Source organism: Alligator mississippiensis, chromosome 4, assembly GCF_030867095.1.
Source record: "Alligator mississippiensis isolate rAllMis1 chromosome 4, rAllMis1, whole genome shotgun sequence".
In the NCBI taxonomy this organism is placed as follows: domain Eukaryota; kingdom Metazoa; phylum Chordata; order Crocodylia; family Alligatoridae; genus Alligator; species Alligator mississippiensis.
Genome location: NC_081827.1, coordinates 76555718 through 76581772, shown reverse-complemented (window position 1 = coordinate 76581772; position 26055 = coordinate 76555718). Strand labels below are relative to the sequence as shown.

Genomic DNA, 26055 nt, shown 5'->3' with positions numbered 1-26055 from the left:
TAAAGCGAACCAAACTCTGGCTTGCATCCATAGATGCTTCTCAGGTCAATCTCAGGATGTTATCCTCTTGCTGTATTCGGCCTTGGTGAGGCTGCAGCTGGAGTACTGCATCCAATTCCAGATTTCACAATTTAGAAAGGATGTGGAGAAACTTCAGAGAGTCCAGAGGACAGCCATGCCCATGATCGGGGGGACAAGAGAACAGGCCTTATGAAAAGAGGCTGAGAGCCATGGGACTCTTCAGCCTGAAAACGCACAGGCTCAGGGGTGACCTCGTAGCTGCCTATAAGTATATCAGGGGTGTGCATCATGATCTGGGAGAATGTCTGCTCACCAGAGCACTCCAAGGGATGACAAGGACCAAACTCCTCCAAGACCATTCTAGGCTGGACATAAGGAAAAACTTCTTTACTGTCCAAGCCCCAAAGGCCTGGAATAGGCTCTCTCCAGAGGTGGTGCAAGCATCTACTCAGGTCTCCTTTAAGAAGTGTTTGGATGCTTATCTCGCTGGGATCCTTTGACCCTAGCTGACTTCCAGCCCTTGGGGTGGGGGGCTGGACTCGATGATCTCCCGAGATCCCTTCCAGCCCTAATGTCTATGAAATCTATGAAATCTCATGTTGTTATTTCCTGTAGGAGCCCTGCCTCATTAAAAGCCTTATCTAAAACTCCCTGAATCCATGGGAGTCTTTCTAATGGACTCCAGTACGCTTTAGATAAAAATCCATAATGTATACAGTGTATAATAAGAAGTGAGTGAGGAAAAGGACTGACATTCACTTTCAAATAATAATTAAAACATGAGCAAAGAGCAAGGCAGCAGAGTACAATTGCTGTCAACCCAAATTAAAATATAATTTATTTTATCAATTGGAAGTACATTAAACAAATCTAATCAATTAAATAGTTAACATATTAAATATATTATTTTTATCCTTACTGCTCCCTGATTGAAGCCCTACATGTATGCCTATCTTTTTTTTTATATTGCACATCTAATCTGCATTCTAAGGACCAGTTTTTCTTCTGAGTTGCCTCAGGATAAATTTGTATTCCCTTGTCCTCGATGGAAGATAATTCCAGATTTACACTGATATTAGCATAACACAATTAGGGCATGGCAGATGATACATTTTATACCAGTTTATCTTACATCCATTTATACAGTGGTGTAAGTTAGACTGGTGTCCAGAGCTTTCTGGAGGTAGCTGCTGGCTGGAGGCTCAATTACAGCATCTTGCTACTGGGTGTGGAGGAGCCAGTAATAACCTGTCTGCATAGAGAAAAGGCTACTGTGGGGATGAAACACATAACCTGTACACCAGCTACTCCTGACTTTCTGAGGGTTTGCTTAGGGCCTTGGCAAAAGTTACCTTAAAAATGTCAGATAAAGTTCTTTGAGTAAATCCGATATCTTTTATTAGACCAACTGAAATAGTTGGAAAAATTCTTCTTTGCAAGCTTTTGGGTACAAACACCCTTTGTCAGGCTGAGGAAGCATCTGCAGGTGACCTGTGCTCTTCTCAGATGGAATAGTAAAGTGGTCAGAGGCTCTCTTGCATACCTACCAGCCTCTGGCCACTTTACTATTCCATTCAGGAAAAGCACAGACCAACTGCAGATGCTTCTTCAGTCTGATGAAGGGTATCGTCAGGAAGCTTGCAAAAAAGAATTTTCCCAACTATTTGAGTTGGTTGAATAAAAGATATCTGATTTACCCAAAGAACCTTGTCTGCCTGTGTCCTTAGACCAACACAGCTACAACCTACACCCCTTAAAAGTGTCATAAAGGCATTTAAAATGTCATAAGGGCATTAGTTAAGGGGTGTTAAACTGCCATAAGTACCCCTAACATTTTAAAGATAAGCCACTCAAAGGGAGGTTTATATTGCAAACATTTTACCCAAGCCACTCCAGAGTTTTGTTTGAATGGTCAGGGGGAGGGTAAAATGCTTTACTTTCATGCCTTCAGTATCCCAGGATGCACAACTCCCAGCCGCTGTACCCCTTCCTACCCTCCAAAACTCTGGTGGTTTCTTCCTTACCTTCTGAGAGCAGCTACTCTGAGCTTAATTGCAGACACACCATGAAGCCAGGGAAGCCTGCTTCCCCAAGCTGCATGTTCTGGCTGTGGGAAGCTCAATTTCAATCTGAGCGCAGGACCCTGAGGAAGCTGCTTCTCTGGGGCTCTGTGCTCTGGCCAAGTCCCTGCCATCCTGCTCTAAAGGCAGGCTCCCGGAGGCTGCGTGCTTGGGCTAAACTGATGCAGATGTGTGGGATCCTGGAGCAGGGTAAAGCATATTTTCCCAGCCCCGGGGTCTCACCACCTAGGCCAGGACAGCTTTCTTTCTGCCAGCCAGCACAACCCCTGCTGCCACTAACCCCACCCCCCTCTCTGACCCAATCCCAATTCACTGAGACACATTCAAGATTTTAGGCCATTAATTTTGTGTTCATCTTGTTTTAACTTCTCTTTATTCCCCACCTCATGTCAAACAGTTTTTCAAGATTTCTCCTCTACCACCCTTCGCTCTGGCTGGGCTCTTGCTGGATATGGAGTGAGGGAAGACTCCATACTGGTTTTTCTGCCTCCCAGCTACATGCCATCCTCCCCCTCCACTCCCACCACAGGTGAGAAAAAGAGTCCTGGATCCTGTCCACTCTCTTGCCTGCTAGCCCTCTAATGACAAGTCATAATCATGTAGGTCTGAGATGACACTTACCTGTCAGGAGAAATATAGTGACCACTTAGGCTGTTTTCCCAGCTGCTGGGGAGAAGCGCTTTTCTGGCACGGGGTAGTACCCACAGAGGTAATATGCAGTTAACCTCCCACTTTCATTTCCAATGGGAAGATCTTGGCTTTATGGCCACTTTATGGAAATGGGAGATTCCTCCTTAGCTTGTCCCTGTGGCCATATGGCTGAGGGCAAGCGAAATTCGGGGGCATCTGAACCCCAAGCCTGCAGGGTTGGGTTTGCACATAGGATGCTCACCAAATGATTTGGAAGCATCAGAAGCTCCAGGTGGGGGTGGAGGATGCCTGTTGATAGTAGGGCCACATACGGTTCTCGAATGACTTATGGATTTAGAATTGATTTGGCTGATTTGGCTTGGAACATGAAACATTTTTCCTTAAAAATAAAATAAATAAATACATAACTAAATGAAAAGGTTCCCATCAGTATGTCCAATATAGGTCATGTGTTTTATGGTTGTGCTCAGTGCTGGCTACATTTAATCAATTTAATAGTTGGCTTCCATTACTGAGCACATGTTGCTTTTGACAGCAGCTTAATGATAAGACAATGTATTTAATGAGATTTCCTTGTATGTGAATTTAAGATAAAGAGCTTTTTTTTCCCCCTATGCTGATTGCTCGTCTTACATTTGGGCAAATATGGTAACTTAAATTTGGATAAGCCTGTACATAATGTGTTCACTTGACATTTACATCAGTGTAAAGCCAAATTACACTGGCATCAGTGAGTCATGCAGCTGTGTCTTTTGGCCCACAGAGAAGCAGATCAGACTGTTGCCTTAGTCACTAATATTTCTTTTTGAAATGAAAATGAAATTCACATTTGTGCAAAATTCAGTACAAAACCTGTGATCACCTAAGCCCTTAGAATGGGGGTTTGGTAATGCACAGGTCTTATCCTGACCTTCTATGAAAAATACCAAAAGAATGAAAGTTTTCCTCATATACTTCATCTACCGCTTTCTTCTGTGCCTAATTTTCCTTTTGTTTATCTACTAGACCAGGGGTCCCCAAACTATGGTACCCATATCCTAGGGGTATGCAGGAAATTGCTGAGGGGTACATGGGAGAAATTGTGTAACTGCAGATTTAATTTTCATTATAATAATAATTGGTATTTAATTATTATTACAGAGCTTTCCAATATTGAACAACAAATAACAGCACCCAAACAATACTGTAGGCCTAATTAACTGAGACAATTTCAAATTGCTGTTCTGTAAGTGAGGATTAGCATACACATTTTTGCTAGAGAGCCCATAGCTTTTTCTTCACAGAAAATTTAAAGCTAGTTAGATTTTGTCTATGGAAAGCAATTTTTCGTGTTTTGCTTGTATAAACAGCACATCTACTCTAGCATGTGACATAACTGGAACTTTCTTTGTAAAAGCAGAAACACTTACTAGTTTATTTTGCTTTGAGCACAGTTAAAAAGGTACTGAAATGGAATTCCCTCAGTAACACTACTTCAAAATTGTAGCTCATTTTATTTTTATGATATATGGCATTATTTCAGTTGCCTCTTCACCTTATCTTCCTAGCGGAGCAACTTCATTTGTAAGACTGAGTCATATAATGAAAAGCAAGCTTTCTCTCTATTTTAAGAGAAGGCATCTGAAGCAGAGATAATTGGACTAGAAACAGGGGCACTCAGCATGAAGGTGGTTCAGAAGGTATATGAATTTCACTTTATCTCCATTAACTGTTCATCAGACAATGAAATAAATCATTTATAAGATATACACAATAAGCTTATGCTAAATCATACATTTCTTTTGTAAGTTAAACTTTCCTTTTTAAGTTTACCCTTGTGTAGGAAACTTTAATTAAAAGGTTCAAAGACTAGTAGCAAAAAGTACAGGAAAAATTATGTGATTACCATAAAGTTCCTTTTGAGCAATAAGGCTCACAGATCTAGTGCAATGGTACTGACCTGCTGGCAAGCTTACGGCAGAATCAGACTTGCTATCTGCTGGCAGGAGCAAGTGCCACTCCCAAAGATCAGACAACCTTTACAGCCAAGATAATTGGCATCTACTTCCTTAAAATAGTGATTATGCCCTAATACACATAATAGAAAACCATTTTACCTAATGGAAACTTGCTCAAGTGCTTGGATATTAATTTCCAACTCTATTCTGGGTCATCCATTTGTTTCCAGATGAATCTAGGGATAATTTATGCAAGGAAAGTAACTTTTCAGGTAAGCATGGGTAAGTTATTCTACTCTTTGTGTCACATATTCATTACTGTTGGCTAGCAGTGCACCTTCAACTGGGAGGCAGGATCATCTGATGAATTTGGATAATTAAGGGAAGGAGCATTGTATATAAACAATCTACCCTGGTCAAAACTGCAGCCAAGCCCAATTCCTTTCTTTGACAAACTTTAGATGGTTCATTTGTACACTCTGCTAAACTACTAGTCATACAGAAAATCAAGTGTGATATTTAACCAAAATAGAAAAGTTTCTTGAATTTATTTAAGGAATTAATTATAAGACAGTTGTGAGAATGTTGTGCCCAGATTAAAAGTATAGAATTTGGTCTCACCAAAAAAATCTCCCAATTCCAAATAAAATATTATCTAATTGGAGAGATTAGCTATTTTGAAGCATCTTCTAATGAGTAGGTAGTATAATGACATCTCCTGCAGAGGCTCAGTCCAAGTGGTGCTAGAAAGAGCAGAATGTTATGTTCTGTGACCTGTAGAATTTGAATAAAGTTGATATTCTGAAGAAGCATTTGATGCTGGAATATGAACAACAACAAAAAAAGCTTCCTGAGCACTTTCACTAAGGGTATAAACAGATATCACCCAAGGAAGCAGATCAGTGGTATGGGGATGTGTCCAGACATAGCTGGTCTGCTTCATTGAATGCAATGGGCATTGCCTGTTGTCCTACAGCATTGGGTCCCTGCCGTAGGTGGGGCCTGATCCTGCAGGATAACACTCAGGGCACACTTCTACAAACAGGAGAATCCCAAATTTCCCCACTAACAGAGGAGTGCCTAGAAAATCCTTGGGCATGGCTCTGCAAACAGGGAAACCCAAGGCAGCAGCATCTGGGGCACTGCAGTGTGATACACAACTGGGGAATCCCAGGGCATGCCTCTGCAAACAGAGGGATCTAGGCAGACACCTCCAGAGCTTCAGGGCCCCAATTCTGAATGCCCAGTTCTTGAGGCATGCAGGATTAGGCCCCAGAAGCCCTGAGAGCACCTGCCCAGGGCAGCTGGAGAGCACCATTTACTCCGGGCTGCTTGCTACTCTCCTTTAAGCAAATAGAGAGTAGCAAATTCATACCACATATGTTACAGCCACAAATTCGGGGCATATATGATGCAACAGGAACCACTGACATCTGTTTGTTTGGCCTTCATGCTGCCATAAAAAAACAGTCTATACAAAGGTCACAAGACTGTTTCATTGCTATAACTTGGTAGTTACACAATGAACTTTGAACCAACCACTAGAATAGGACCTATTTGTTGACCTTTGGGGGTTTTTTGGTCCATAAGAGTAAAAATCTCTCTTGATCCAAGCCAGCATTTTAAACCTGTTTAGTCCCAGATAGAAAATTACTCTTGCAACAGCAGACAGATGTGTGATAGGCACATTCAAATATTCTTTTTTTTTTTTTTTTTTAATCAGTGGGAACAGTGGGAAAGGGGGAAATATATAGCAGGGAAGTTGCTCAGCTTTGCACCCCTACCAGGGCAAGTTCTGACAGAAAAGCTGCAAAACATTTTCATTTTCCATTTCCAGATGTAACAAAGTTGATTACCAGACCACCAACCTGACCTCGGTTAAACAAAATATTTCCCGAGGTGGGAGCCATTCTGTTAGTCATGGAAGTCTAACTGTTCATCTCTGCCTTGCTGGGCCAAATTGAGTTGGTTAGGTAACTTTCCTCTGTCCAGGGCTCCTGCACTCTTTTGTGTGTCTGTCACTCAAACCAAATAAAAAGGATCCCTTCAAAACATGATTCATTCCACTCACAGTTGTGAGAGCAGAGATTCTACAAATGCAGCTGGTACCTCTGGCAATGGATAAAATAGGGAAAGATGTGGAGGGATGCCCAATATTACCCAAAGTTACTAGATAGATCTCATTAAGTCAGAAGCATTGAAGTATGTCTGTGTATGAGATTAGTATTCACAATAGGCTTCAGTAAATCCAATAAGAACTGGATTATTGTTTATGGGACAGTTTGTCCATTATCATCATCTGCCAATATTTTTCTGAAATGCGATTTTGTAATTGATAGTATTTATCCTGAATCCAGGTCTCTTGACTAACTTCTCTAGCACATGTCTCTGCATTTTTCTTGAGCCTAAAATCCTCCAGTCTATCACACAGTATTTATTTCAGCTCTCTCTCTACACATATTCACGATCAGCAAAATCGTCAAAAAAATGAATTAATTTCCTTCTTATCTAAAGCCAATCTTATCATTACCACGATCCTGGAGAGAAACCCTGGGAATAGACATGAAACCAAATAGTAATGATTAAAGTTGGGAAAATAAAAGAAAAAACCCACCCATCTGTAAAAACATAACATTATCTGAAGTTGGTAAAATGTGATTGCTTTGAAGAACAGCCTCCATTACAAACGTGGACATTTCAGACAGGGTTCTGTTCTGCTTGCCTCCAATTCTGAGGCTAGGAAAAAGAAGAGGAGTGGGCTCTAATGTTCGGATCTGAATAAATGGTAGATCATTTCACTCATGTTATGGCTTTTCCATGGATCACAAAGACTAGAATAGAGTTATCCAAATTCTTGCACAATTTCCAGACAATGCTCACTGATCTCTTTTGACCACAAGCATGAATAGCCCGGCACCTGTATAACTGCAAACCGGGCTAGGTGGGAGATGTATACAGGTGGCTGTGAGTCAATATAGGGCAGTATCATTTACTTGATCTAATTATCACACATGAGAAGCTGCTTTTTTCTCCTTCAGATTGCTACAATCAATGTGGTATATATCCTTTTGTATAGAAAAGATGCAGGCAATTTTATTTTAAAATAATTGTTGGATATCATTTTACACTAGCTACTGAAGCATGGACAGTTCCCTGATGAGTCAAAAATTGTTCTCTTCAGCCCACTTGAGTTACAGTCCTCCAGTAGTCTCGGTTGTTTGCCATCACCACGTCTCTCCCTGGGTACCATGTGACTTCTGATAGCTGGGGCTGGGTGGAAGGTCTGTCCAACAGCAAACTCTTTTCTTTCCTGGTTGGGAAATGCCTCAGAACACCAGTTTCTTCTCAGAAACTCCATGTACCACTTTGGCTGGCTACTTCCATTTTTCTCTCAGGAAGGTTACTAGTCCCCTCTCTCACCTCTCTCTGGAGACCTGGACAAGTCCAACCAGCTTCCAACTTCTCTAGGGTTGAATCCTGTGAGCATCTTGATTGGCTTTTTTGTTCTTTTTCTCTCCCTTGTTGCATGAACTCCAGCAGCTCTTTTCAGCAAGGCTGTCTGGAGCCGAGACTTCTTTGACTGTCCTTTTGCATCACGGGGGGTCAAAGTGCTTCCAGTTCCTTAGTGTTTTCCATATAAGAACTTCCAGGTGAATGTGTGTTACAAAACTAAAAACCAAAGCAATTGTTTTCTAGTGTCATGAAAAAAAAATTGGAGCAACTTCCCATTTTCCATTTGGTCACATGCCAATCCATTTTATAAAGAATGCAGTGACTATATGAAACCAAGAGAGGAACTCAATATTTCAAGTGTGGGACTTGAATAAATAAATACAGTAAAAGCTTTGTAATCCAGCATGAGTGGGGTAACAGGGGTGCCAGTTATCTAAAAATTCCAGTTACCTGAGGCAGGGGTTTTCAGCCGCATGCGGGATGGTGGCAGCCGCATGCGGAACAATAGCAGTACAGGATGGTGGGTGGTGGTGGTGGCTGCCGCATGAGAGCTCCCCCCTCGCCCCCCCGCCTCCACGTCTGGCCGGCTGGAAATTCCAGTTAATAGAGTATTCCGGTTACTAAAATGCCAGTTAACGCAGCTTTTACTGTAATAGATAAACAAATCCATTTTATTAAGTAGTGCCTAAGCGCAAAAAGAATATCTTTCACATGTTAAAATGAATTTGCGTAAAAGTATGTCTAATTAAAAGGGAAAGGCTTCACTTTTAACAGCAAGCAATCAGCTTGTAGCACTGCTGCACCTACCATCACCTGCAACAAGAATCAATTGCCAGTTGCCTAACACTGCTAGCACTTTCGAAACAACCTAGCCATCAAAATTTAACTCTTTCCTCTTGTGTAACTCTGGAAAACAAAATCATTCTTTTTGCTCATCCTAGTCTAATTTTCAATGGCACCATTATTCTGAAGTTACTGACTGTACTTTGTTTCTATGGTTGTACAGCTTTTAGGCACAATGTACTTTTGATTAAGTACGCAGAAGAATGCTCCTACAGCTGGACTCTTTAATTGAAAAGTAGCTCAAGAAAAGCTAGAGAAGTATTTGTATTGTTACTTGCTCTGACAAGAATCAGTGGCTAATCTTTAGAAGACCCAGAGAATTTTGGTGATAGTATCTTTTCAGGACTCTCAGAAAGAAAAACAAAACCAAGAACCTATGAAAATACTAAGCCAGAAAAAGACTTATACTGCAAGGCCATTATACTGAATATACTGACAATATGCCCTTCAGTGGAGAGATGGACAACCGTTTTATTTAAATATTTTGTTTGCAGGTAAAGTATGATCATAATATTTCAAAGTGGCTGGAAAAAAGTCAAGACACATTCACAAGTCCAATTATTCCAAATGAGATAATTGCAATCATGGCTCTTAAAATTGCAAGGACTTAATTAAAGAAATTCTGGGAAGTGGTATGGAAGTGTGATAGATATAACAGACTTCTCTGACAAAGAGCAAGTGGTATAATATTGGCAGTATTTGGATGACAACATGAATATTCAATAAGACTTCACTGCATAATCCACTGTAACCTATTCATTGGCAGCTAGGATGATAATAACAGTAATTAAAGATATATCATTGCATTTAAAACTGAGGATTGATAACTGTTGGAGATATGCTATTCTATGATATTGGTAATGTAGCATGAGAACTAATGGGCATTGAAATCAGGCTAAAACAGGAGGAACTCATTGCTGTGGTCATGTTCTTAATTTTTCATGACAAGACACTATTATTATCCCAAGAGGTACTCCTGAAGCTGTTTACAAAAATCACCAGGAATTATGATGTATTAAATACATCAGCAAACATCCATATCATTGTCCAATAAGAGTGCTGTGTGAAAACACTAGCCTCAGTTTCTAAGAACTACATTGTATTGTATCCAACTTAGGTGGTTGCAAAAGATTTAAGGAAGAGTCTTAAAAGGAGACCTCAGTCCAACATTCTCATTGGTATTATACTAGGTTTAAAAGTCTTAGTTGAGAATCTGTATAAACCTCTACAAAGATTAATTATTTTACTAACAGAAGCATGAACGTTGGCTGCAATTCACTTCAGCCAATCAGTTAAGCTGAAAATTTTAACTTACTCTTTAAGTAAATCCATCAGAACAGTTTACACCTTGAAAAAGGTGGAATTCCCAGGTTTCCACAAAGGAGAAAAGGACTCAGTGGGTGTGTCTACATATGCATTAATGATGGCTTAAATTTACTGAGCAGTAAGTTATTGCGCAGTAAGCAGGAACAGGCTAGCATCTACATGTGCAGGCATTAAAGCACATTAACACTGTGTATAGACTGACTTGGGACTAAAGTTAGAACCTATGAACCTAGAAACCTATGAAAATTAAAGTTAGTACCAAGTCAGTCCACACACACACTGTTACTGTGCAGTAAGGCATCTACGTGTGAGTTACTGCACAGTAATTAATCAGGCATAAATTTGATACCTGCAGAATGCAGGTATCAAATTTACGCTCAAGTCAGCATAAGTCACCATAATTACTGTGCAGTACAGGCATGCATGTGTAGATGCATGCCCATATTGCGCAGTAATTTTGGTTACTGTGCAGTAAATGCACACATGTAGATACGCCCAGTAAAACACAAGTACAGATGTAATTGAATCCAGTGACCCATTGTCGCAGGGCACGTCAGTGCCTGGCTCCTAAGGAGTGAAAACTGTCAGGGAGAGAGCCCTGGCCGAACATAAGGGGGACAGCTGCAGGTTGCTGGGGCAACTAATGGGAGTCAGCTGGCCAGAAGGGGGCAGGGCCTGGCCCTTATAAAAGCCCAGGGCTGAGGCCAGGCTGGCAGTTCTCTGCCAGCAGTCAGAGAGGCAGGAGCTCCTGGGGGAGAGATGTGAGAAGCAACTGCAGGTACTGCTTGAGAGTCAGCTCCAAGATGTTGGAGCAGTATGGTTGTAGCCAGGCGGCTTATAGTTATGTTTCAGCCTAGAGGCTTGTGCTTTGTTTTGTTCGTTGAACCGGTGGCTTGGGTGAGGCTATTAGGGGTTGGAGGAGGCCTCATAGGGGGGCTCACGATAAAGTGAGGACCCTGGCACCAGTGAGGGTGCAACCTACTTATAGGGACCTGCAGCAGAGTGCGGGGACCCCGGCGCCCAGGAGGGCGCAGCATACGGGGTGTATAGACCCAGCCCTAGGGAGGGGCATTTCTGATGCCCCAGTGTGGGTGGGGTGAGCTCCCAGGATGGGGGCCATTTTGTAAGCCAGACGCCAGTGAGGGCGCAGTTCATAGGGGCATAGACCCCAGCCCCAGAGAGGGGCGATTGAGCCCAAGTGTGGGCATAGGGAGCCCCAAAAAGGGGGCAGCATAGTGAGTCTCCGAAAGGGAGCAGAAGAGAGATGACAGCAATTACATCTGCGAGGCTTGGGTTGCGGTATTAGGGGAGGTTGGAGCAGCAGAGCGCCCCCACCCCCGGCATCGGGGCATTATAATGGGCAGCCTCCTGCTAATTAATTAATTAACATCAAGATGTGGCAGGTGAGAAGGCGGGCGGTTGCCGCAGGAACAAGTGAGCGGGCCACAACTTGGCTCGGAAGCGATGCCTGTTACACCCATGTTCAGAGAAAGTTTATAAGTAGTAATGTAATGGGGGTGCAGGAGAAATGGGGCATCCCCCTATTGGCATCCACTTAGCAGGGGGAAGAAGAGGGTGCAAGAACAGCGACCACCACTGCTAAGCCAAGCCCCTGCTACTGCCTCTGCCACCCAGGGCATATACTTGGTGGTTACACCTCTGTTTACAGGTATACCTTTGAAGAGATTTGATATTATAAAAATCTAACAATCAATTAAAAATTTAACAGAAAGGCTCAAGAGTCATTTAAAATTTTGAAACTTTCATAACATCTCTAAAAAATAGCAGAAACATTAGTTGAATATGGTGTGTAGTTCTGATTTCATCTGTGATTGACTTTGCAGCTTCAGCTACTGCAGGCTAACTGTCAGCTTAAAGAAAGATCACTTAAGTCAGTTGAAAATTATCTGTTTGCTTGGTTAAATTGAATGTCAGCTGTTTTCTAAAGTGGTGAAATTGTTAAAAAATTATTTTTGTAGTTCCAGTAATTGATGTAGCAAGAAACATCTTATGATACTCTGCAACAGGGGTTCCCAAACTATGTACGCAAGTCATCTCTGGTGGTGATGGCGGGGAGGTTATGCAGGAGAAATTGTGTAATGGTGGATTTAATTTTCAGTAGGATAATAATGGGCATTTAAGGGGTTCAAATATAAAACATATGCTAGTAGGGGTATGTGGGAAGCTGGTAAATCTGGAAAGGGGGGAAGAAATGAGAAAGTTGGGGAACCTCTGTTCCACATTATATTGAAACAAGGTTTTGAGCTGCAGTGGGACAACTCTGGTTCAGGTGGTGTATGATTTTTATATGGTCACAAGGCCCTGTGGATTTACAGCTCACAGATGTTGCAGACAAATTTATTTTGGAAAACCCAGGGAGAGATCTTTTTTTTTTTTTTTTTTGGAACATCTCCAGATTTACAGGTTGTTGTTTTTAAAAGTAATGCTTTAATAAGCTTTCTGTTTACATGTTTTATAAAGCGAAATGAATAAGCTTCTGGTTTTAAATGCTTCAGGGGTATAACTTGTAGCCGTGTTTGTCTAAAGACATAGGCAGACAAGGTTCTTTGGGTAAATCCGATATCTTTTATTACACCAACTAAAATTGTTGACAAATTTTCTTTGCAAGCTTTTGGGTACAAATACCCTTCATCAGACTGAGGAAGCATTTGGTCTAATAAAAACTATTGGATTTACCCAAAGAACCTTGTCTATTTTTAAACGCAGCCTTTATAAATGCAGTCTCTTATTTTCAGTTGTCTATACCTGTGAATAACGAATGGTAAGTGTCAGGATGTAGGCAGACTTTTCTGGTGGCTCCGAATAGCCTGAGCCTCAGCTTTCCATTAGAATTCCTCCGAATGTCTCTAATATAGTCGGAAAGTGACTGAGCAAATGATTTCAAATGATTCATGTGGCATACCTGCATGAAACAGATTTGTGTGCCACTTAATTTTAATTTCTTTCTAGGAAAAATCCCTTAGGTTATGCAATGTTTAAGTTGAAAGGGACCATATTAGCAATTCTGTCTGCCTAGGTTAGCACTGACTGTGACAACATGTGGAGGAACTTGGCTTCCCAGATGATTGCTCAGAACTGTTTACTTTTGTTGGCCTGCTGCTACCTGAAAGTTTTCATGAGCAAAGGAGGAAGTTGTTGCAATGCCTGTCTGTAAGTCTTTTATAGTGAGGGAGATACTTTTTCAGGTGAAAAGAGAATCCTTTACCATTTAATAAAATAGAACTTTTATTATGTTATTGTTCACACTGTTAATCTTTGACTAGTGCACAATGAGCAGCCTTCTGGATGTATAAAATGGAGGGCAAGGCAGGGCACAACTGGGCAGAAAGAAATGAATAGAGGACCTGGCTCCCCGCAAGTCCTTTTTGGTCGGGGCTGCTTTCCCACTCCTTACTCCCTAACCACCATCTGGGGATTGGAGAGAAGGTGGAGGTGACATGACCACTGCTACTGAAGCTGGAAATAATAATAGTGATATTAGAGCATGTTGATTCATGATGGCACCATGGGGATGAGAGCTTAGTATTTTCCCAGTTGCTGGAAACTGACTGGAAATCCTTATCCCTCCTGGACTATGTTTTCCTACAGCAGCTGCCTACTTCTTACAATCCACAATACTCAGTACTCTCTTGCCTGTCTGGTAGATCTTGAATGAGGTCTACCTAGCCCAGATTTCTTACTAGGATGTGTGTCAGCCTTGGATCTGATATAAGGGTAGGAGGTAGGTGCTATGAAAATGGCAGCAGAGTGAGGGACCTAGGCCCAAAGAGCTATTACTGCATTATGTCACTGGCAGCATCCTGATGTGGAAGCACCTTAGAACAAAAAGTTGGTTATTGTAATCTGCTTAGATGGGGTTTTAACAATTTGATAGGATGTGTCTGATGCCTTCCCTTGATGTGGAAGGAGGAGGTGGCTGAGGTCCACAGTCAGACAGGGCTGGTAATGTGAGCCATAGGGACTCAGGCAGAATCTTCCCTCTGGCTCATTGCCCCTCTCCTTCTGAAGGTTGGGGGAAAGGTCTCCTCCTAAAGCTTTTCCAATCTTTCTGGCCTCTTTTTCTGCTGTGTGTGGGAGGGAGGAGGTTGAAGCAGCATTCATGGAGCCACCTGCGCTTCCCAAAAGGACTCTCAATAAGGGAGAACAGGAGATGCATCTTTTCTTTAGCCCCTGCTTTTGTCAGCCTACAAAAGTACCAGCTGCTGTAAACACCTGAGAAGGAGCATCAGATCTGTAGGGAAAATATCCCCCACAAAATCAAATGCAGCCCTGGGGCACGCTTGGGAGCTGTACACATCATTGAACCAAACTGTTAGTCTAAAAATGTGAAACAGTTTGGAATTTCTCAGGGAAGCTCTGCAGCTGAAAGGTCTGGCTGAGCTGCCAGCTGCTCTGGACATAGGAAACAACTGGAGAGCAGTGTATAAGGCAGGGGATTCCCTTGGTACCATTTGACTGATGGGTCTGGTTTTGTTCTCAAACTGCAAACAAAACTGAAGTATGCATTTTAATTGGACTACAAAGAAGGAATTACCTGATTTTGCAGTTAACAGATGCAAGAATGGCATAGCATGCACTGAAGGTGTAGGTCTATAATGTGCAAATCTACTCTGCCTTATAACATGCACTAGTCAGCTGGCACTGACTTGATGGCCAGGATGATTTTGGGGATCTGTCCATGTATACTTTATCCCATTTGATATGGAATATTTTGTATATCTAGACCTGTAGAAGATTTCTAAGACTTATTTTAAGCCAGACTCTTGTCTGTCTTTTTACCCTAGTGTTGGACTAGGATTTGAAAGAACTGGGGCAGCCAATACCACTGTAAGTCTGTTAAACATGAAGACCTTCTGTTTTGTATGGAAGCACATTTGGACAAAGCATTGATTACTAAAGTGTCCCTAGATGGGATGGTAATTTAACAATCCAGCAGGCTGCCTAGAGGGTCACCTGATGAAGGGAATGTGAGATTACAAAAACCAAAACCAAAAAAAAGAGTCTCTTACCATGTTTCTGAGTTTGGGTGGGCAGGGAGAATCCCTGTTCCCTCGAGCACTAAGGAGTAACTAGGAGTAATGGCCATAAATTGACAGAGTAGGTTCAGGCTAGATATCAGGAAGCACTACTTCACAGTCAGAGCTGCCAGGATCCAGAACCAACTTCCAAGGGAAGCGGTGCTCGCTCCTACCCTGGGGGTCTTCAAAAGGAGGCTAGATAATCACCTAGCTGGGGTTGTTTGACCCCAGCATTCTTTCCTGCCCATGTCAGGGGGTTGGACTTGATGATCTGCTCAGGTCCCTTCTGACCCTACCAACTATGAAACTATGTGGAAGCTAAATGCAGTTCCATGACTTTGAGGAAAAAGCCACATGAAGAGGAGGATCCTGGGCAATCTAAAGAACTTTGACCAAGTCCCAAAGAATGCTTAAAATCTGGAGTAAAATGACAGCAGAAACAATATATGGGTATGTAACAAGTGGGTGTCCTGGGGCCAATCTAAACATTTTTGTACTGCCAAAGAAAAGAGCAACCATACCCACAATCTGCAAGCCTGAGTGTTTTATTTATGCATCCAAGGAGAACTAAACTGTAAAACACAGTATGGAGCTCTGGGAAAGTGAATACTTCAGCTACTGGTTGGAATTTCAACACTTGTCCTTAGTAGCTAGACTAAGAGCCACACTGCCCTTAAAGGGATAAAAGACAGAGTCCATACCTATGAAGTATCTCACATATGCTAACAGTGGCAAAGTGTGTTGTAAATTACCCAGACCAATGAAAGGCTTAAAGCACGCAAGTTGAGAATATACAGCCTCCCCAAAATTGCCTGACAAATATCCAGGAGACAATGTGGTTATGACACCTGCTAATACAGTGCACTTTCCTACCCCATGATAGACAAGAAGTCTTCTTTTAAAAATGCTGAAATACAGCACCAGCTGATAACGTTACCTAGGGTTGTGAACCTTTTGACAGTGGAAGCTGCACTTTGCACAGTTCCTACCATGGGTCATGAGTCTACCCAACCCAGAGTAGCCAGCTGCCTGTGCTTACTCTTGCCACTGATCCCCATCTCTTCTGCAGTAATGGTAAATGCAGACATAGAAGAGCAGAGACAAACTCTGTAATGAAAGGGAGCACTGCAGAGAAAATGCATGATGTGGAATAGCTCTGTGCTACCAATCCCCTGTGTAGGACTGGACCTTCACAGGTCAGATGGGACCTCTTTGCAAGCCATATCCAGACCGCAGGCCACAGGTAGACAACCCCCAGTTTCCAAAAAGAAAAAAGTGATCACTTTAACAAGGATCAGGCAGAATTGCTTTGCAGAACACTGCTATAAAGAAGGTGCCCTAGAGAAGGTAGAGAAATGTGGAATGGCATTTCAGAGGAATTAAGATATAACCAATAAAATGCTTTTGCAAACTTTATTGACCAATAGAAAAATTTACTGGACCTACATATATAACACTTGGGTCTCCAGATCCTGCAAAATACCAGGCTATAGGCAAACCACTTGAGACAATCCTGTTCTTATTTACTTTCATGTTACCCTGTCAGATCTAATTGTTTTGTTGCAAAATTGAGAACCTGGAACTTTTTGGAGTTTCCCTCTAATCCATCCATCTGGAACAAGCTCATCTTTATTACTTAATTCTTCTTATTCTCTTTGGTTGGTTTAGAATCAACTTACTCTACTCATTTATTATGTTCATTTTAGATATATGCATGGGAAAAAAGCAAACATACATCAGTAACTAACTCCTTGCCTGCCAAAACCATAAAAAAAAAAAAAAAAATGGCTTAGCCAAGCAAATATCAGCTTCTTTCTGGATTCACAGTACAAATGCAGAGTTAATGAAAGCTATTTCAAAGCCTCACTGTTTAGATAAATGTGCACCTTGCACAATATTAATGCATTACATTTATAAGCTAAACTGCTACCCTTCCTTACCTATTACATACCTTTCTGCACAGTGAGTCAATTTTCATGTTCACATAACATTTACATTTTATTCATTTATATGAAAATTTTCAAAGTATTTGAGTTTCTGTTACATTATTCCTTAGAGTGCCACAACAATCTTACAATGCAACTTTATATACAAGAATGATAACTGGATTGGTTAATGAAACTCTCTCTCTCCCCACAGTATTATTTAAAATACTGTCCAGATCAGTAATAACCCTAAGTTTCCACTTTAGGGTCATTCAGGAGCCATACTCCTACTAGACAGACATGTCTATTTAAAACATACCACATCTGGCACTAATTGGTTTTGTGTTGGCAAAGGAGATAAGTGTCTGGAAACTGAATGACCTGGACTAGGTACAGACATTCAAATAGCCCAAGGCAGAATTGAGTTAAGTCGCATGGTTTTCTGTAAGCAGCGTAGTTTAGATTGGGAGTGAACAGAACACACATCCCCCGTTTGGGGGGGGGGAAAGGGGGTGCAAACCTTAGACTGGGTTTCACCATTTTTAAACCAGTCTGTGTGCCAAACTTCTGTTCTGATATAGATAGACTGGTTTCTGATCACTAATACCGATAAAAGTGTAATGCCTGTATCTGGCCCTGATCTCTTGCAGTTGTCCCTCCAGCTCAAGACTGAGGGACTTCAACTGGCAGGGGAAGCTTGCACTTCATACTCATTCTATGAGTAAACAAAAAGCTTTAGTCCACAGGGTGACAGCCTTGCATCTCTTACAAGCGTGTAATCCAAACACAAACATTATACTACATAGAAATGGAATAGATTAAGATGTAAATAATAAAAGCTAAATGCCAAACCCAGGGAAGTTAGAGGACAGACTTTAGTTATTTTGGACTAGGTTCTCAAAATATAAGAACAATACTGAATTTTTAAATTAAATGTTTGTATATTACATTTAAAAAACAGAAATATATACCCAATAAGGTAAGAAACAATGGGCCCCATGGGACTGGGAGCGGGGGGGCAGCAAAGGTGCCAGTTGCAGGGCTCAAGTGCCTATATACTAATACTAGGAGCATGGGGAACAAGCAGGATGAACTAGCGCTCCTGCTTCCACTAAACACCTATGACTTAGTGGAGCTAACAGAGACCTGGTGGGATTCATCCCATGACTGGGCGGTACATATTGAGGGCTATAGATTGTACAGAAAGGACAGGTCGGGGAAGAAAGGTGGGGGGGTTGCACTTTGTCAGTGAGCAATATACATCAACCCTCATCAAGACAGAATCCGAGGCTGAGGAAGTAGAAGGATTGTGGGTTAGGCTACATGGGGGGCAAGGAGAAAGGGATTTGGTGGTAGGGGTCTGTTACAGACCCCCACACCAAGGGGAAGAAATAGATGCTGGGCTCCTGAGGCAACTCTCAGAGACCATAAAAGCTAAAGAGGCCGTAGTCATGGGGGACCTAAACTACCCAGACATCTGCTGGGAGACGCAGACAGCAAGGTCCCATCGCTCACGCAGGTTTCTAACCTGTTTACAGGACCTCCACCTGACACAGGAGGTGCATGGTCCCACTAGGGGGAAAGCCATACTGGATCTGGTATTGGCAACAGGAGATGACATGATAGGGGACCTCCAGATCGGTAGCTATCTGGGAGACAGTGATCACCTAATAATAAAATTCAACATAAGACGGCGAGTGGGTAAGGTAACTAGTAGGGTGAAAGTGCTAGACTTTAGGAAAGCTGATCTCATTGCACTCAGGCGATTAGTCAAGGAAGCACTGCAGAGTAGGAGTTTTGATGGGATGGGTGCCCAAGAAGGGTGGCTGTGCCTAAAGGAAACGATCCTTTGGGCACAAAGCAAGATGATCCCCGAGCGAGGCAAAAGAGGGAAAGGGGCCAGGAGGCTTCCATGGCTGACCAGAGAAATCCAGGGCAGCCTAAGGGCCAAAAAGGGGGCACATAAAAAGTGGAAACAGGGTGAGATCACTAAAGATGAATATACCTCCTCTGCTCATGCTTGTAGGGAGGCAGTTAGGCGGGCCAAAGCTACCATGGAGCTGAGGATGGCAACCCAAGTAAAGGACAACAAGAAATTGTTTTTTAGATATACAGGGAGTAAAAGGAAGGTCCAGGGAGGAATAGGACCCCTGCTAAATGGGCAGAAACAATTGGTGACAGATAGGGGGGACAAGGCTGAACTCCTCAATGAGTTCTTTGCCTCGGTGTTCCTAAGTGAGGGGCAGGACAAGTCTCTCACTGGGGTTGTAGAGAGGCAGCAGCAAGGTGCCAGACTTCCATGCGTAGACCCCGAAATGGTGCAGAGTCATTTGGAAGAACTGGATGCTTTTAAGTCGGCAGGCCCGGATGAGCTCCATCCGAGGGTGCTGAAGGCACTGGCCGACATCATTGCAGAGCCACTGGTGGGAATATTTGAAAGCTCGTGGCTCACGGGCCAAGTCCCGAAGGACTGGAAAAGGGCCAAAGTGGTCCCCATTTTCAAAAAAGGGAGGAAGGAGGACCCGGGCAACTATAGACCTGTCAGTCTTGCCTCCATCCTTGGCAAAGTCTTTGAAAAAATTATCAAGGCTCACATTTGTGAGAGCCCAGCAGGGCAGATTATGCTGAGGGGAAACCAGCATGGGTTTGTGGCGGGCAGATCGTGCCTGACCAACCTAGTCTCTTTCTATGACCAGGTTACAAAACGCCTGGACACAGGAGGAGGGGTGGATGTCGTATACTTGGACTTCAGGAAGGCCTTCGATACGGTATCCCACCCCATACTGGTGAACAAATTAAGAGGCTGTGATGTGGATGACTGCACAGTCCGGTGGGTGGCAAATTGGCTAGAGGGTCGCACCCAAAGAGTCGTGGTAGATGGGTCGGTCTCGACCTGGAAGGGTGTGGGCAGTGGGGTCCCGCAGGGTTCGGTCCTTGGACCGATACTCTTTAATGTCTTCATCAGCGACTTGGACGTGGGGGTGAAATGTACTCTGTCCAAGTTTGCAGATGACACAAAGCTATGGGGAGAAGTGGACACGCCGGAGGGCAGGGAACAGCTGCAGGCAGACCTGGATAGGCTGGACAAGTGGGCAGAAATCAACAGGATGCAGTTCAACAAGGAGAAATGCGAAGTGCTGCACCTAGGGAGGAAAAATGTCCAGCACACCTAGAGCCTAGGGAATGACCTGCTGGGTGGCACAGAGGTGGAAAGGGCTCTTGGAGTCCTAGTGGACTCCAAGATGAACATGAGCTGGCAGTGTGACGAAGCCATCAGAAAAGCCAATGGCACTTTATCGTGCATCAGCAGATGCATGACAAATAGGTCCAGGGAGGTGATACTTCCCCTCTATAGAGCGTTGGTCAGACCGCAGTTGGAGTACTGCGTGCAATTCTGGGCGCCACACTTCAAGAAGGATGCGGATAACCTGGAGAGGGTACAGCGAAGGGCAAATCATATGGTCAAGGGCCTGCAGACCAAGCCCTACAAGGAGAGACTAGAGAAACTGGACCTTTTCAGCCTCTGCAAGAAAAGGTTGAGAGGCAACCTTGTGGCTGCCTATAAGTTCATCACGGGGGCACAGAAGGAAATTGGTGAGGATTTATTCACCAAGGCGCCCCCGGGGGTTACAAGAAACAATGGCCACAAGCTAGCAGAGAGCAGATTTAGACTGGACATTAGGAAGAACTTCTTCACAGTTCGAGTGGCCAAGGTCTGGAACGGGCTCCCAAGGGAGGTGGTGCTCTCCCCTACCCTGGGGGTCTTCAAGAGGAGGTTAGATGAGTATCTAGCTGGGGTCATCTAGACCCAGCACTCTTTCCTGCTTATGCAGGGGGTCGGACTGGATGATCTATTGAGGTCCCTTCCGACCCTAACATCTATGAATATTTAACTTAATAGCTGCTTTACCAAATTATATGGGAAAAGAATCATGTCAGCTAGGGACAGAAATTCAAAAAGCCTGAGTCTGAATTGATTCAATCTTTGCAGTTTAGTCTAACCTGGCTAGGATGAACTGGTTTGTAACTGTACAGACATTCCCTCTGGAATGAAGAATTGCAGGCACATGCCTTCAGTGACTCAAGCTAGAAGCCTGGGGGTGCTAGAGAAGCCCCCTCCCCTTCTCTTCCACAGTGCTGAGCTGGGAGTGGGGGCATGGCCAGGCCCCAGAAGGATGCTCTGATTATGGAGGCACCCCTCTTTTTTTCCCCCCCCCTCCCCCGCCTTGCTGCTCCTGCCCAGTGAGGCAGCCAGCAGGGAGGAGATAAAAGAGCATTTCTCACCCAATCAAAAAAAAAAAAGCTTCTCTCATTAGTTCATGCTCTTCTTAAACAACTCTTTCCAAGGAAGGAATGGAGGGACATTGCCAACTGACCTGTTGATTAGCTCCAAAAAGCCCTAAGCAGACACTGTTCTGTCTGCCTTACCTGGACACATCTCAGCATCAGCTACCATAGCACATGCTGGCTATGATCTGTGCTGTGGGAGAGAGGAGAGGAGAATCCCTGCTTGATCAGGGAATGGTATGTGTGTGGGGGGGGAGTGGGGGGTAGAAGCAGAAGGAAGCCAGGAAGACATTGCTGTGCCTGCAGTCTCTGCAGGAGCTCCAGACCGGGAGCAGAGGGGTGAGGCCAGCCTGGTTTTGAAGCAGAGTGCCCCACCCAGGGCTGCAATGCATCTGGGATGCTGAGGGACTCTGGTTTAAGTTAAACCAGAAAAGGGGTCTGGGACAGACATTGCATAAACCAGTTTGACCTAAATCAGTTAAGTCTGATACTACACATTCAACCAGGTTTATCTCGAATGGGTTTCAGCCATTTTAAAACTGGTTTATATGCACTGCACATCTGTTCTGTTACAGGTTTAAACCAGTTTTTGATCACTTCAACTAGCTTATGTGTGATGTCTGTCCCTAGCCTTCTAGTTGTAACAGTACCAACTGATAAGTCTTATCAGTAATTCAACTTAGAGGATTTTTTATAGTTTTCATTTAGACAAATATGAACATAAACCATTCAAAAAGCCTGTCCTAAAATATTTAAGAAATACAGTATTCCAGACAAATTTATTCTAGTCTAAATATAGAGTGAAGTCCATGAGACTTAACACACATCTGGAAGAAAACCAGTAAATCATTTAATTTGCCTTTTGTCCATTCTTGAAGCTGGGAGTCCAGTATGGTCAACCACTCATAATTGTGTTAACTGAGACCTGAGCTACTTTATGGGTCAAAAAGTTGAGTTGCTAGTAATAGGCAGCTGGTGGAGACTAATGCATTCAGTCCATACTCCTGACTATCAAAATGTAAATTACCAGCTGCAAGGAAGTATAAATTGTACAGTTGATTTGGTTTTGCATATCAAATATGTGCATCATATTATCACAGATCCTATTAATTAATCCTGATGAAATCATAATGAAAAGAACATTGACAGTAATAGATCTGGATGAGATGAAATTTCAGTCCTTCCTGACATCTTCACTGTTGCATATGCCACACTTTCAAAACTAGCTTTCCTAAAGGTGAACTTCAGCACAGTGAGGACAATTTGTGAGTCCTGCTTTGTGAGCTGAACTGCATACTCTATTTAGTAAGAGAGAAGAGGGAACAAACCCTAAGACTGCTGTTTTTTGTAGCCTTTGTCCTAGGTACAATAGGCACATTTTAGCACATGATTTCCATCCCAGGGAATTTCCCAATTTAAATCTCATTCCAACAGAATTTTCATGAATTGAGAAGTTCCCTATTAGCCAATAATCATACTTACATACTTAAGTATGTTTCACTATCCAAGAAACCAAGATGACTAATTTAGAGGCTTAGACATACTGCTTATATATGAGGTCATACAATAGCCATATAATTTTATTTGTGTGAACTGCATCTCCTTATCTAAAAAGGTCTGACCAGATAGACAGCACATGGGTGTTAGAAATGCCACCTTCTTTTAGGGACTGATGAAAGTAACCACTCAGAGATCTTACAAAAGCTTCATAAAAGTCTCATCAGCAGAAGCCCTTTATGGTATGTCCTGAATTAGCAGATTTTATCTTCTCTAACCCTGGCCTTTTCCAAACTTCAATCACTTTTGGGGAGGCAGTAGGCAAGCACCATGGGGAAAATGAGTTGCTCCTTATACAACTTTGGTTTACATCAGTCCAAGAGACTGTGGTACATAACCCATGATTAGATATCTAGGAAACATGATTTATGAGAGAAGTTGGCAGAACTGGGATGAATTAGACTGGAAAATAGAAGACTGACTGGAGATTTGATAATGGTCTTTAAATACGCTCTGTGACTATACAGAGGACAAGGCCATAAAACAAGTAACAGTTTTATGGCCTTGTCACACAGGACACTGGGCACATCTACACTTGCATTAATGCACCTTTTTTTAATGAGCATTATATTTAGTATGTCCAATATGAGGTATTAAATTAATGCACATTAGGCTGTGCTAATATGCAGTAGCACATTTGCACACTTTTTAGTGACAATGCACAGCCAACTATTTTACTGTGCATTAGCTTAATGGCAGGGTTTTTTACATGATGCTTTAATGTGCAATATTAAAGTCTACTGCACATTAAAGCACACATGTAGATGTGCCCACTTTGTATGTGGTAAATCTGTGTAGTATTAAAATTAAAGTATAAAAATTAAAGTCCTTGCTCAAAAAGTCTCAACTTCGCTATGATATGAGTTTTACTGCTTAAAAGCATAGTTGCTCACATTTTAAGTGCATTTAACACATGACAAGTACAATGTGTGACATGGCTCTTAAATTGCAGGAAGGGAAATGTAGGTTATATATTATAAAGAACTCTGAGGATGATTAAGCACTGGAACAGATGACCTAGAGAAGTAGTGGAATCTGCATCCTTGGAAGTTTTAAAGAGCAGCTTAGAGAAACTCCTGAATGAGGTGGTTAGAAATGGATGATATTGCCTTGAGCAGCAGGTTGGGCTAGATGACTTCCTGAGGACCCTTCCAGGCCTATTTTTCTATGATCCTACAGTTCCCAGACAAGATGAAATTACTTTGAAGTTACTCTTCTGTAGAATGTCTTACACACTCTAAGAACATATCGCTGTTTGTTTTATCACTCTCTTTCATCAGGGTGCATAATATTTTTCTAAAATTATTCTTTCATCTTCTGTTTCTTGAATGAGAATAAATATTTCTATTTTTAAAGCACTGAGATCAGTAAAATTTATCCTGATCTTTTTCATGTCTGCAATCCTAATGTTCTAAAAGCTCCAGCTGAATCGGGTAAACTAATTTGATCACCAGAACAAAATAGGAGCAAGAAATATAAGTGTCAGTTTACTGAGGCACCATGCTCCCAATTAGAGGGAAGCTTGATATCTGATGGGGGAAAAATGAAGAAGCATGTGAAATAAAATATGATTTTGCCCTAAAGCATGCATAGTTCCCTGTGGTCATTTTAACACACTTTAAAAAGGTCTCCACAAAACACTTTGCTAATGTGCATAAAACAACGGACTTGTCTTACAGTTTATCTTTTATTTTCTTTTATATTTGTACTAATGAGTCATGGAGTCTCTAAAATGAGTTTTCATGGAACCCATAGACTGGTTATATCCATCTGTCACTCACATTGGAGGCAGCTGCATTTTAAATTACTTTACCATACTGCTTTGACAGTGATTCAGCATTCACAGGGGCATCCACCCTAAGGGTGAGAAAATGATTCAATATTCATGGTATCTTAGCTCAGTCCTTCCCCAGGAGGAGGATGGCCAATCAAGTACCTTATTTCTGGCTGTTCATATGACTTATGCACTGGTGCCTGACTATAATCAAGAACTTCACTTAAAACCTTTGATAGAAATTTCATTGCCAATGTTAGCAGAATGGTAAAAACACAACACATGTTCTAACATCAAAATTTTTTGTTTTAAAATAAAAATAGGGATGATGTTCTTTTTATATCAGTAGATCTAAACCAAACAGCTCAAGCCTTTTCCTATTCATTTGAAGAGGTGCAGTCTCCCAGCTGACACATCCTACAGATCTATGACTCCACATCTTACTATTGTAGCCTTCCAGGTAAGAAGGAAGCTGAAGGAGACTGAGGCTGCTTGTGCCTACATTAAATGCTGAGACATACAATCTGTATAATATAAACTAAGTATATCACAAGGCCATTCTGGAGATGCAGTATGACTTGACATTAGCTATTCGAATTACTTGTGCATACTCCTCCAAGTAGGACTTTTTTCCACAGAACAGAATAAAGCTAGAGAACCATAACACCGAAAAGACCATTTTTACACAGGTGTACAGAGAAAGTTTGAAAAAACAGCAAGTTATGTAAGAAAAAGCCACACTGGAGAAAGCAGTGTTTTGGTCTTGCATAATTTATATTCAGTAAGATCAACAAAGCATTTTCCTCACCTGATGTTTAAATGGCTGGACTCCCAAAGCAGTCTTGCAGAACTGGAAGATTCAGGTGTTTTCATTTACAAATATCTGGTCAAATTCTAAACAGCAGGCTTCTGCATATCCAGATTACTGAGGTGAACAAAAAAATTGGAGCAGAAAGTAAACAATACCATCGGGTGAGAAATCAAAGCAAAGTGTGGATCAACAGTATTTTTATTTTTTAAATATCCTCCATTTTGATGACAAAATTATTTGACTCTTGGGGGGGAGGGGGAAAATGATCTGCAATTCATATCAACACATCAGAACCTTAAGCAATTTTGGTTGAATCACAAAACTAAATTGTGAGCAACTTTATCTTGTAA

The 26055-nt window shown here is 42.2% G+C and overlaps 1 protein-coding gene across 1 annotated transcript in view; it reads right to left on the bottom strand.

Annotated features, from left to right (window-relative positions):
- Positions 1–25795, bottom strand: part of SYT1 (synaptotagmin 1) — a 672911-nt gene extending 647116 nt beyond the window's left edge. The window contains exon 1 of the mRNA XM_059726116.1: positions 25703–25795. The gene's annotated coding sequence lies outside the window, so the exon portion shown is untranslated. The remainder of the gene's footprint in view (positions 1–25702) is intronic.
- Between the last annotated feature and the right edge of the window lie 260 nt (positions 25796–26055).